General features: G+C 35.8%; 1 long non-coding RNA gene across 1 annotated transcript; it reads right to left on the bottom strand.

The window, feature by feature from the left end:
* Window positions 1-6,254: 6,254 nt before the first annotated feature.
* On the bottom strand, window positions 6,255-7,218 carry LOC138695286 (uncharacterized). The gene is made up of 3 exons (XR_011331116.1): window positions 7,081-7,218; window positions 6,768-6,996; window positions 6,255-6,445 (listed from the first exon to the last, which is right to left on the bottom strand). It is a non-coding gene; the product is annotated as an uncharacterized lncRNA (long non-coding RNA).
* Between the last annotated feature and the right edge of the window lie 4,507 nt (window positions 7,219-11,725).

Raw genomic sequence — 11,725 nt, 5'->3', positions numbered from 1 at the left:
ATAATGTTTTATTTTCGCTGGCAAAGTTAAGGCCATAAGGCCTTCTCTTCCACTCAACCAGCCTTAATTAATACAATACATAAATTTAAATTACAGATATTTACACTGCACTTAAAAGGTTCTCCAGTATATTCTTCACTACACATTTATTTAAATTTAGATAAATCTATAAGGTAAAGTAGTAACTTAATTTATGAGCTAATTTAATTCAATGAATTATAATTAATTTAATATTTGAGATAGCTAGTAAAATGATGAAAATTAATTTAATATAAGCTTACTAGGACTATGTTACAGGGAGAATATATATATATATATATATATATATATATATATATATATATATATTTCTTTTTCTATAATGAGAATATTAATGTAATTGCCATTAGAGGTTTTGTAAATCTAGTTAGAGAAATTAATGATAATAATAATAAGAATGGACAGATGTTAGTTTCATTATAAGTAACAAATATTAATCAGGAATTCATCTGTTAAGTAAGAATTTATGTAATTTTGACCTAAATGAAGTTATTGTCCAACAACCCCTTATATCACTCGGAAGCGAGTTCCAATTTCTAGCAACTGAAACTGTATAGGATGAAGAATATAAAGATGTCATGTGGTAGGGTATAATGAGTAAATTGTTATGATGAGATCTTGTACTTAGCTGATGATATGCGGATACATTTTGAAAACGAGAAGCCAAATAGACTGGGGTAGCGGTGCGCAGAATTTGAAATAAGAGAACAAGAAAATTGCAGGGCTCGTCGATCGCTTAGCCTTAGCCAAGACAGAGTTTGGAAAGACGGGGAAACATGATCATACTTACGAATATTACAAATATAACGGACGCACGCATTATGCACACGTTGTAGCCTGCTGCTCAAATTTGCATTTAGTATTACAGTGTTACGTATCACAAAATAAATGAATAACTAAATGAACCTTAGCACACCTACAATTATTTAAAAAATCCTACAATTTTAAAACATTTTAAAGGAAATGTAGTTGGCCCGGTTTTTTTTTTGCAGGTGAGTGTATATCAAAGAACAAAATACGGTATCAAAATAAACTAACACATTCTTAGCAAAATATTATGAACATAAATTCACTGATAATGTTTATTTATCTTACTGAAAACCACATTCATGGATCTTATTTCGACCTTTTGAATCTCCACTTCTCTTGTAATTCTGAAATTGAATCATAATCTGTATCTAATTCAATTTCATCGCTCTCATAGTCACTCATAGGGACGGATGTTTTCCTTCTACCCTGAAGTTTTCGTTTTACCGGACCATCATTCGTGCTAGTACCATTGATGCTGGAACACCCTGTTTCTTTTTTACGTCACTATAAGGTTAAATAGGGTTTTAGAATATACTGAGATACCGTATTTGCAGAAGTAAATAGTCACTGGACTTCGTTGAATTGCCACACGCAGCATGCTATCAGGTTGCCGATGTACGGTAGTATAGAGGAGGTGAGCGACCGCCCGGTCTCGTAGTATAAGCAGTTCATGTTAAGAGTTGTGACCGGTCCAAATAGATAGAGCAGCTACAGTTAATGTATAACTATATAAGCACTTGTTTTCGCATTATTGTGGTTGGAATAGTCAAAGCTTAACATTTGTTCAGTGCAGACAATAATTCAATCAAACATACTACAATGAGAGTTTGCTGTTCCAAACTATTATCCCTGGAATACCCATACCCCCGCAGCCTCTCTTGACCCGTTGGGGAACGTGGTTGGATACTGTTAATTATTATGCAGAACATTAGGGAAAAATAATGGAGTAATTGATGCATTGGGTAGCACAGACAGTTCCACTGTTGCAGCTGTAAAATCTTTGCTTTCTGAACAGCTATTGGAATATATTCTGTTCATTGATTCTAATTTTAAAATCGTGTCCAAAAGCATCAACCTGTTAGAATCGTCTAAACTAAAACTCTCAGAAGCCCTTAATATAGTGGATAGAGTATCATAAACCGTTATCCAAAATAACAATTCACTAATTTCAGAAGAAGTGAAATGTAAGTTGAGAAAGATTATTGCTAAAAATTCTGCTTATTCACAACTTCGTATTATAAATTATGTACTATCAGGTCACGAAAAGATCTCTGAAGTTGGTGTACTAAAAAGTAGTGACTTTCCGTTCTTAAAATATGCACCTACTACATCATATGATGTTGGACGTAAATTTTGCCAATATAAAAACTGTTTGAGTGACCATTGGAGGAGGTTCACTTTGCAGTCGCTCAAAATGTACGTAACTCTTCACTGCAATGCACGTATTCAAGAATGATGTATCTTACATTAAATTTTAAGAGTTAATATATCTCACTATAAAATAATTGTGTAGTTACATGTTTAGACATATCCTACTTCAATGATCATTCATTATATTTCTTGAATGCAGGATACAGGTTTTATTGTAACCGCAGTATACATTCAGTGTTTACATCAGAGGCATCTTTGCACGCCCCCTTCTCATACAATCTATACCGCGTGCGCAGTAAACCTTGCTATTCTCGTGGCAATTCCACGAAGATAATAATCACATTGATCACATTTTATTGAAACAAATATTTCAAAATGAAATGCAACTGCGGTCCACGAAAAATTGTGGTAGGTACATAGGCTAGTTGAGGACTGACTTCTAGCCTTGAGGTTAAACATTTTTCACGTAGAGTCCTTAACTCTACCTGTGTAATTATTACGTGAAAGTAAACACTATATAGCCAGGTTTAATTGTACAAACTACCATATATCTATAACGTACCAGTTCTACGGAGGAGATCTTAATAAAACAGACAATCACAAACTGAATGATTTCGTATCTTCCACATTCAATAGAACGATGAACACTGACCTTGCTAAGCATCCATATCATTGTCACGTGTAATGGTAGATAGAAGCATCTATGGGGAACATAATTCCATCACAGTGGCGCCTATAATGGCAAACACCAAACTCTTGGGGGACTAAGTAGTACATAATGCCTTTTGGACCATAGTTGGGTGCCTGGACCATAGTTATGGGAAATTACGGTACCTATATCAAGTAATTCAAGTAGGCCTAATTAGTTATGGTAATGATACAACTGCGTTTCATTTTATTTTACGTAACTCAAGTTATAAGCTGTTTTTATTATGTATGCAGATCATAATATGATTACTTACGTACTTACAAATGGCTTTTAAGGAACCCGAAGGTTCATTGCCACCCTCACATAAGCCCTCCATCGATCCTTATCCTGTGCAAGATTAATCCAGTCTCTATCATCATATCCCACCTCCCTCAAATCCATTCTAATATTATCCTCCCATCTACGTCTCGGCCTCCCCAAAGGTCTTTTTCCCTCCGGTCTCCCAACTAACACTCTATATGCATTTCTGGATTCGCCCATACGTGCTACATGCCCTGCCCATCTCTAACGTCTGGATTTAATGCTCCTAATTATGTCAGGTGAAGAATACAATGCGTGCAGTTCTGCGTTGTGTAACTTTCTCCATTCTCCTGTAACTTCATCCTGCTTAGCCCCAAATATTTTCCTAAGCACCTTATTCTCAAACACCCTTAACCTATGTTCCTCTCTCAGAGTGAGAGTCCAAGTTTCACCAGGGGGCAGACATACCGATGCTCAGTTTGGTCAGCTACTGCGCATTGCGTCATCTGGAACACACTTCACTGCAAGTGAGACCGCTTGCCGCTATTTCGCCACAACACGAGTTATTGTTTCGGGATCAAGTAATAAAAGACATCTGATGATGCCATTGTTCTGTTTGGTTCTGCAGCGTAGGGAATGCTATTGAGAGAGATGTCGGTCAAAATAAATAAATACATTCTCAAAACAGTTAAAGAATATGAAACTGTTTAATAAGGAAAAAATAGTATTGCACTAAAGTTTAAATATTAAACATCAAGTTAATATATATAATGAACATTGCCTACGATTATTTCAACTATACATTCTTTTGTATTTTCAGTTTACAAAATTCAACATACTATACTACATTTAGAAAATTGCTCCATAATTGAAGACCTCCCCGGAAGAACGATTAACATCAAATCTTTAAAATATGTGATTTAGGTGGGAAGAGTAATTTTGAAGATTTCATATTTATAACAATTAATTATTGCATTCAATAACTGAATAAACTTGTATGCTTGATTAGTCGAATTGTTTTGCTAGTAATTATAATAAAATATGCCCCTGATAGTAGGCTTATGTTTCTTTCTTCTGAAAAATTATAGTTTTGTTGGTTACATCCCGGCAGGTCTTCAACTGTACATTTACGTGACAATTTTCCTCACCTTATTTCTCTGTCTTCTTTTCTCTTCATTCAGATTTTGTGCTACCCTATTAAGATGCAGCACTCGTATGTATGTCCTTGTTGTAACAAAACATCTGACAGCTTCGCGCGGTATTTTTTCATCTACTGCTTCCATTATTTTGTCTGTCACGATATTAAAAATATTTTGTGACTTACAATAATAAGTGCCATGAATGTCTTTGAAAATGTTCTCACCTACTATCATAGCATTCACAAAATTCTGTGAGGCTTTCGTTAAATTCCCTCTGGAAATGGAATCAATCCAAGTGTTCCCTTTAGTGGGATTAATTTCGCAAAGTTCGGGATGCTTTCCTCTCAATCGATGGGCAACATAACCTGCGATATAATTCAGGCCTTCCCGACTTGCTATGTCGCCGTTAAAAATTCGTTAATCACAGAGTTCGGGAATATCCACTACATCGGAAGTAGTTTCATCTATTGCAGCTGATCCCAAGCTAATGGTAAGTCTGAACTCTTTCTCAAGCAATACATTTTCATTTGTCCCTTCCTGGTGTGAAGAACGTCCTTGTATATCTGTAACTAAACAGGTTTCCTCAACTCTTTCGTCTACATTACGTTTTGTGGAGAAAACCGCTGCCGAATGTTTGCCCATCACATAATTTCTCATTCGATAATTAAATTCTACAGGTGTTGGATGGGTGTTTTGATGTCCCATGCCTCTTATATAAGAAAAAAAGCACTCTAGTACATCTTGATTTAATTTGACAGTAGTTATGTAGCGGACTGTATATTTTTGGCTTAGATATTCAAACAAGTCTTTTAGGGATTTGATACTCATAAGAATACCCTGCTGAAACGGTAATTTCATTCTAAGTCCCCTAGCTCCTATCGTTTCTATTATGTCGCCCATTTTATTTAAGATACTGTCTTGCTCATCTTTGTGCACACCGTATGCACTTAAAGGTACAGTCGAATTAAAAACATCGAACCAATCGTTAACAGATTTAATAAAATTTGCCGTGGAAATGGCGTCACCAGTAATGAGATTATTTTCCTGTGCATAAATTAGAGCCTTTGAAACAGTATTAGAAAATAGTTGTGCTGCTGTTTTTACCTTTTGCCTTTCAGACCCTACTACATCCAAATGTTTTTGTGAAAGCTTGGTGAGCAGTATAAGTTCAGATGTTGATTTATCAATCAGTTGTTGCACAAAACTTTTGTCTATAATGTCACCATTGGAAGTAATGAAGCCTTTGTCTAAGAAATGGTTTCTTACTAATTTCAGGAGATGTGGAATATCGGCAAATACAAACACTTTTGTGGTGTAGTCATACGGGTTGAGAAAGTGCGTGTTTTCAGAATTTACCCCCAGTTTTTTCCACAGTGCTCTATTCGTCCCACCCATGTCACTTACAACAGCTACCGTATGAAACCCACTTTCTTCAAGCCTTTTGATAACATCACAAAGAATGTTTTCAGTCATCGGCTGATCAAAACTATAATAAATCGGCTGCTTCCAATTACCAAATAAGCCACGAGCCATGATAACCTGTGCATATTTATGAGGACCTACTATCTGACCTAGTTTTCTATCTACACAAATTGTACTATTTATTTTCATTTCATCAAACGAAATAACTGTTGTTTTTTTAAACTTGTCTAGATCTTTACCTTTTGCTTTCATTAAGGAAATAACATCATTCAAAATTTCATTATCACAATTAAAATTTTGGGCCCATTTCCTTAAAGTGCTTATGTCCGGTAACGGATATTTAAGTTGATTGCGTAAATATCGGTATGCCTTTGCACTAACACATTTCAATGAAATTGCGGAAGCGATGTCTTCTGCTGACCAATGAACTTTTCTTTTCCTCTCTAAGACGCAACTGATTTGGCCCGGAGTAAAAAAATTTGAGAGTACTTCTTTTATCTCGTTTTGATTCGAGTTGGCTGCTTCTAGTTGCTCCCTTAATGAACATTTTTCTTTTTCAACCATTTCAGACTTGACTAAAACTTCCGTTAATTTAGCTTCAAACTGCTGGACTCGCTCCTGCAATTGCTTAACTGTTTCGTGAGAAAATGGTTGAGGTTCTTTTGATGAGACAGATTCATAATTTGTGTCACTTAGCTGTGCATTTGAGGATGGTCTGAATTAAAAGAAAAGCAGCCTATATAATTTGGAAGTGTGTTAAAAACTATGCAGGCCTAATTACTAATTAAAAATAAACTTAATTTTTTATTACACTGTTTTAACAATTTGAATGTATTACTTATCACTGCATTGAAAATAAACTGTAGCTTGTGACGAAATGAAGAAAAAATAGAAGGGAAAGTGAATGTTTTGTTGCTTGAGCTAAATATGACAAAATACTATACAGTATAAAGTTTTTTAAAAACAAAAATATTTGTGTGTACTTTCTGCTTACAATTAACTTTTAAATTAAATGTATGTTTATTGGAATATCTTACTCTGCTTGGTTGCCTTGTTGAAACAGTTCCCGCACGAGATTTTTTTTACTTCTTTTGTTTACCCTATCTTCCCTTTCGGTGTTTTTGATGACTGAAGTTGTCGGAAGATTCAAAGTAGGAAGTGCATCTTTCTTTAATTTTCTCACTTTAATGGGGGAGTACTTTAGAAGTTTTTCCCGCAAGCTCTTGTAGTATGAATCCTCATCAAAATGAATGGAACATATTCGAGCTGTAACAGAATTAATTCTTAAGTTCGCAATGCAAAGGAAACCGTACAATTGAATCAATATCCTAATTATTTTGTTTCAATTACCTGTTTTGACGTTAATTTTATCTGCTCTCTTGCACAAAAATGTCCACCTTTTGGCAAAGTCTTCGTCTCTAGGGAAACGAAAAAAACTTAACACCGTCTTTGCCCGCAGTATTCCTCCTTCCATTGTTACAACCAAACACAGCACAATGCGACATTTCACAACCATACAGAACTACCGGTAATATAACTGTTTCATAAATTCTAACTTTCAGACTTTTTGACAGCAAACTAGATGATGAAAACTTCTCAACCGAATAATAACCCGCATTTCCCATATTAATCTGCGTTTAATTTCCTCCCGAGTGTCATTTATATTTGTTACTGTTGCTCCAAGATATTTGAATTTTTCAACCCCTTCGAAGGATAGATCTCCAATTTTTATATTTCAATTTCGTACAATATTCTGGGTCACGAGACATAATCATATTCTTTGTCTTTTCGGGATTTACTTCCATACCTATCTCTTTACTTGCTTCAAGTAAAATTTCCGTGTTTTCCCTAATCGTTTGTGGATTTTCTCCTAACATATTCACGTCATCCGCATAGCTAGACAAGAACCTGATGTAACCCGTTCAATTCAAAACCATGCCTGTTATCCTGAACTTTCCTAATGGCATATTCTAAAGCGAAGTTAAAAAGTAAAGGTGATAGTGCATCTCCCTGCTTTAGCCCGCAGTGAATTGGAAAAGCATTGAGATAGAAACTGACCTATAGGGACTCTGCTGTATGTTTCACTGAGACACATTTACTCGAACTAGTTTCTTGGGAATACCAAATTCAATAAGAATATCATATAATACTTCCGTCTTAACCGAGTCATATGCCTTTTTGAAATCTATGAATAACTGATGTACTGTACCCTTATACTCCCATTTTTTCTCCATTATCTGTCGAATACAAAAAATCTGATCAATAGTCGATCTATTACGCCGAAAACCGCACTGATGATCCCCAATAATTTCATCTACGTACGGAGCTAATCTTGTCAAAAGAATATTGGAAAAAATTTTGTGCGTCGTCAACAAAAGTGATATTCCTCGAAAGTTACCACAGTTGGTTTTGTCCCCCTTCTTAAAAATAGGTACGATTATGGACTCCTTCCATTGTTCTGGTACAATTTCCTTTTGCCAAATAGCAAGTACAAGCTTATAAATTTCGTTAGATAATGCATTTCCGTCCTCTTGTATTAATTCTGCTGGAATTTGGTCGATACCTGGAGACTTATAATTTTTCAGATTTTCTATCGCAATTTCGACTTCAGAAAGTGTGGGTTCGGGTATAATTGGCTCAGCAGTTTCTATTTCAATTTCGTACCGATCATTTATACTTGGCCTATGTAAATTTAGGAGTTGTCCAAAATAGTTTTTCCATCTGTTCAGGATTGAATGAGCGTGTGCAAGCAAGTCACCATTCTCATCCTTGATCACATTTACCTTTGCCTGATATCCATTCTTGAATTCCTTTATACCCTTATATAAATCTCGAATGATTTTATTCTCACTATTTGTTTCTACCTCATTCAGTTTTTCCTTCAAGTAACCTCTCTTTTTATTCCTAAGTGTACGACTTTCTTCCCGTCTTTCATTGAAATAATTATCTCTCTTCTCCTCAACTGGATCATGTAAGAATTTCAATTTTGCCTGTTTCCTTCTTTCTACTACTATGCAACAATCTTCATCAAACCACGGTTTCTTTTCATAATATGATTACAGTATTTTTATTCACATAAGCTAGATACGGCTAAAATTCCCGTATTGATTAAAAATAGAAAGTAGCAGATAGCCTAAACTGGCTTTATATTGGGCCTACTATTAATCTAAACGAGGCTGGAGAAGATCCAGAAAGCGACTATTTTGTCCAGGTTTGTGCATTCTTATGTCTTAGGCCTACAAAAGAATTTCATCTCATGTGTTTGTATTCTGTTTTTGTTTTTATTTTGTATTGACATTCAAACTTCTCAATCATAAAATCAATGGAGCATTGACTTTAAGTTATAGAAATGTATTTTAAATGTCTTTATTTAGTTCCACAGATAGGTTTAAATTTGCAAATTTATTCCATAAACTTTGAGACAAATGGGAGTATTAACCCACTCTACAGAAACTTATGACTTTGACAGTTGCGCGGTAACCTCGCAATTAAGACATTGCGCTGCAACTGGAAGATCGCGGGTTTGATGTCTGATAGGGTCACGGATTTTCTCTGAACCTTCCGGCTGCACTACGGTCCTTGCATTCACTCAGCTTCTAACAGAAATGAGAGGCCATCGGCGTAACTCAGGCGGTAGCACGTTTGTATACTAACCCAGAGCTGCTCTCGGGCGTGGGTTCGTTTCCTGCTTGAGCTGATTACTTAGTTGGATTTTTCCGAGGTTCATTCCAACTACAAGACAAATGTCAGGTAATCCTATGACGAATCCTTAGCTTTAGCTCTCTAAATATTATTTTGTTATTACCAATGTTATTGACGCTGAATAACCTAGTATACCTACGTAACTGATACAGTGACGTTAAATAACCAATATTAGTCTATAGCCTGAAACAAAGAGCAGCAGGAGTAGGCTATTTCTTTGGAGACAGAGAAGCATGTACGACTCACAGCCTTAATGCTACTCAGTGCCGATTGTCTCGTGATGTAGAAGCCTTAATTTCGAGCCATCCTGAGTCTCTAAGGGTTTATAATAATAATTCCTCCTAAAAGTAAATAAGTCTACGCCTATACTTAGGCCTACATTATGTTCTACCGCTCTATAAATGCTCTAATTCCTGCAGAGAAGAAATCTGTTTTCTGATGTCGTAACCATTCTTTTGTGTTTTTAACTAGTTTATTTTACAATGCTTCATCAACTGCTATGATTAAGATCTAGTATCTGAGTGAAACGAAGGTGATAATGCCACAAAATGAATCCTGGATCCAACGCCGAAAATGACGCAGAATTTTCTCTTAATGGGTTGAGGGAAAACATCGGAAAAACTCCCAACAAATTAACTTGTCCCAACCAGGATTTGAACCCGGACCCGCATATTCGCAGTACGACATGCAGACTTCTACTCCACGCATTAGACTACTTTTGTTTTTGTCATCATAATTTATCTATTTAATTTTGTTTTGCTATTTTGTTTGTTTTTCATGCGATCGAACATATGATAGCCTAATGGATCTTTGAATTGCACTGTGGGGGGGGGGGGGGGAGGTAAAATCTCTCAGTTGTTCAGAACTTCCAACGATAATGTACGCACAGTGAGGACGAGCATTACCCTGAAGAAGAAGAAGAAGAACTCTTCAATGTTTGTAGCTATCTATGCCGGAGTTTTCTGCTGGCAGCATTAGCTCGAGGCCGCTAAGGGGTAAGATGCTCGTGGTAGAAGGTAGAGTAGAGTTAAGATAAAAATATTCTCCTCCCTGAAAGCGATTGCTTGCTTCCTTTAAACAACGCTTCCCTCCAGAGCAGTCATTGGCCCTAGCCCTCCCATATACCACTTGCGCAGAGGTCTTGTTTCGTCTTTCAACTCTACAAATTCCTGGGACGAACCATAGCTATTCACAGTACGAGTAGTACGACTATCTTCCAGTCATAGTAAATTCCTCTCTTCCTTCCCTCCTTCCTTCCTTCTTTCCATTCGATTCTAAAGCCCTTGGTAAGCCTTGGCTTCTTCCATAATCTTCTTTTCCCTCCATTTCACCTCCATTATTTTCAAATCCTCTAATACACAATAGGAAATATTGCAAAATTTTAAAATTGTAAACATTTAAAAATATTTTTAAAATTGTAAAAATTTATAAAAATTGTAATTGTAATTGTAATTTTGTAAAATTTTAACTTGCTCCACATCTTAAAGCTTCATTGATAATTACTATGGAATATAGGCCTAATAAATGAAATGAAGAAAAGGCCTACATCCGTCTTAACATTGGACTGCCCTTCTTTCCGGCTGAATATAAGACTTATTTTCGTTTTTCATAATACTTAAAATCATGAAATTATCATCGTTCCTCTATATGTGATCCAGCTATTGTAAACTTCCGGATTTACAAATCTTACTATGTCCTCCACTTTATTAATTAATCAAGCTTTCGATTAAAGCGAGTTCTCCAAATATCATTCTGTAAGATTGGTCCATAAATTTTCCTCAAGATAGTCACAATTGTTGCTGTATAGTGAACTGTCCGAAGACAGGTCTAAACCTCACAATTGATAGCCTACAACAATACATCATATATAAGGCAACTAGGCCAGGAGATAATGGGGTAGGGTGGCCAGTTCCTTTCCCCCTTCATTGCATACATCGCCGATTAGGTACATGTTACAGTAATCAGACTTCAGATGTTATACAAACAATTGTTTTTCCTCTGTCATATCGTCAAGTGAGTTGTACTGATAATAAGATGTAGGTAGATATATATCAGCCAGAATCTCAGAATCTCAATCACAGACAATAGTCACAGTAAAGTAAAGTACCCTTTTAGAACTCGAAAACTGAGTCAGCGTTAGGCCTATTTTGCCTGCGGATTATTGAGGTTTGAAATTTTGATTAACAGGTGAGGATAAATCTCTCAACTCCAAGCTTTGCCTCTTGGATTTTGACTCGAAATTACGTAGACAAATAGCGATTATTCATATCACTGCATATCCTAAGCCTCGTTT

This window comes from Periplaneta americana, chromosome 2 (assembly GCF_040183065.1).
Source record: "Periplaneta americana isolate PAMFEO1 chromosome 2, P.americana_PAMFEO1_priV1, whole genome shotgun sequence".
Taxonomy (NCBI): Eukaryota; Metazoa; Arthropoda; class Insecta; order Blattodea; family Blattidae; genus Periplaneta; species Periplaneta americana.
Note: the sequence above shows the minus strand (reverse complement) of the source record. Positions and strands in the feature narration are given on the sequence as shown.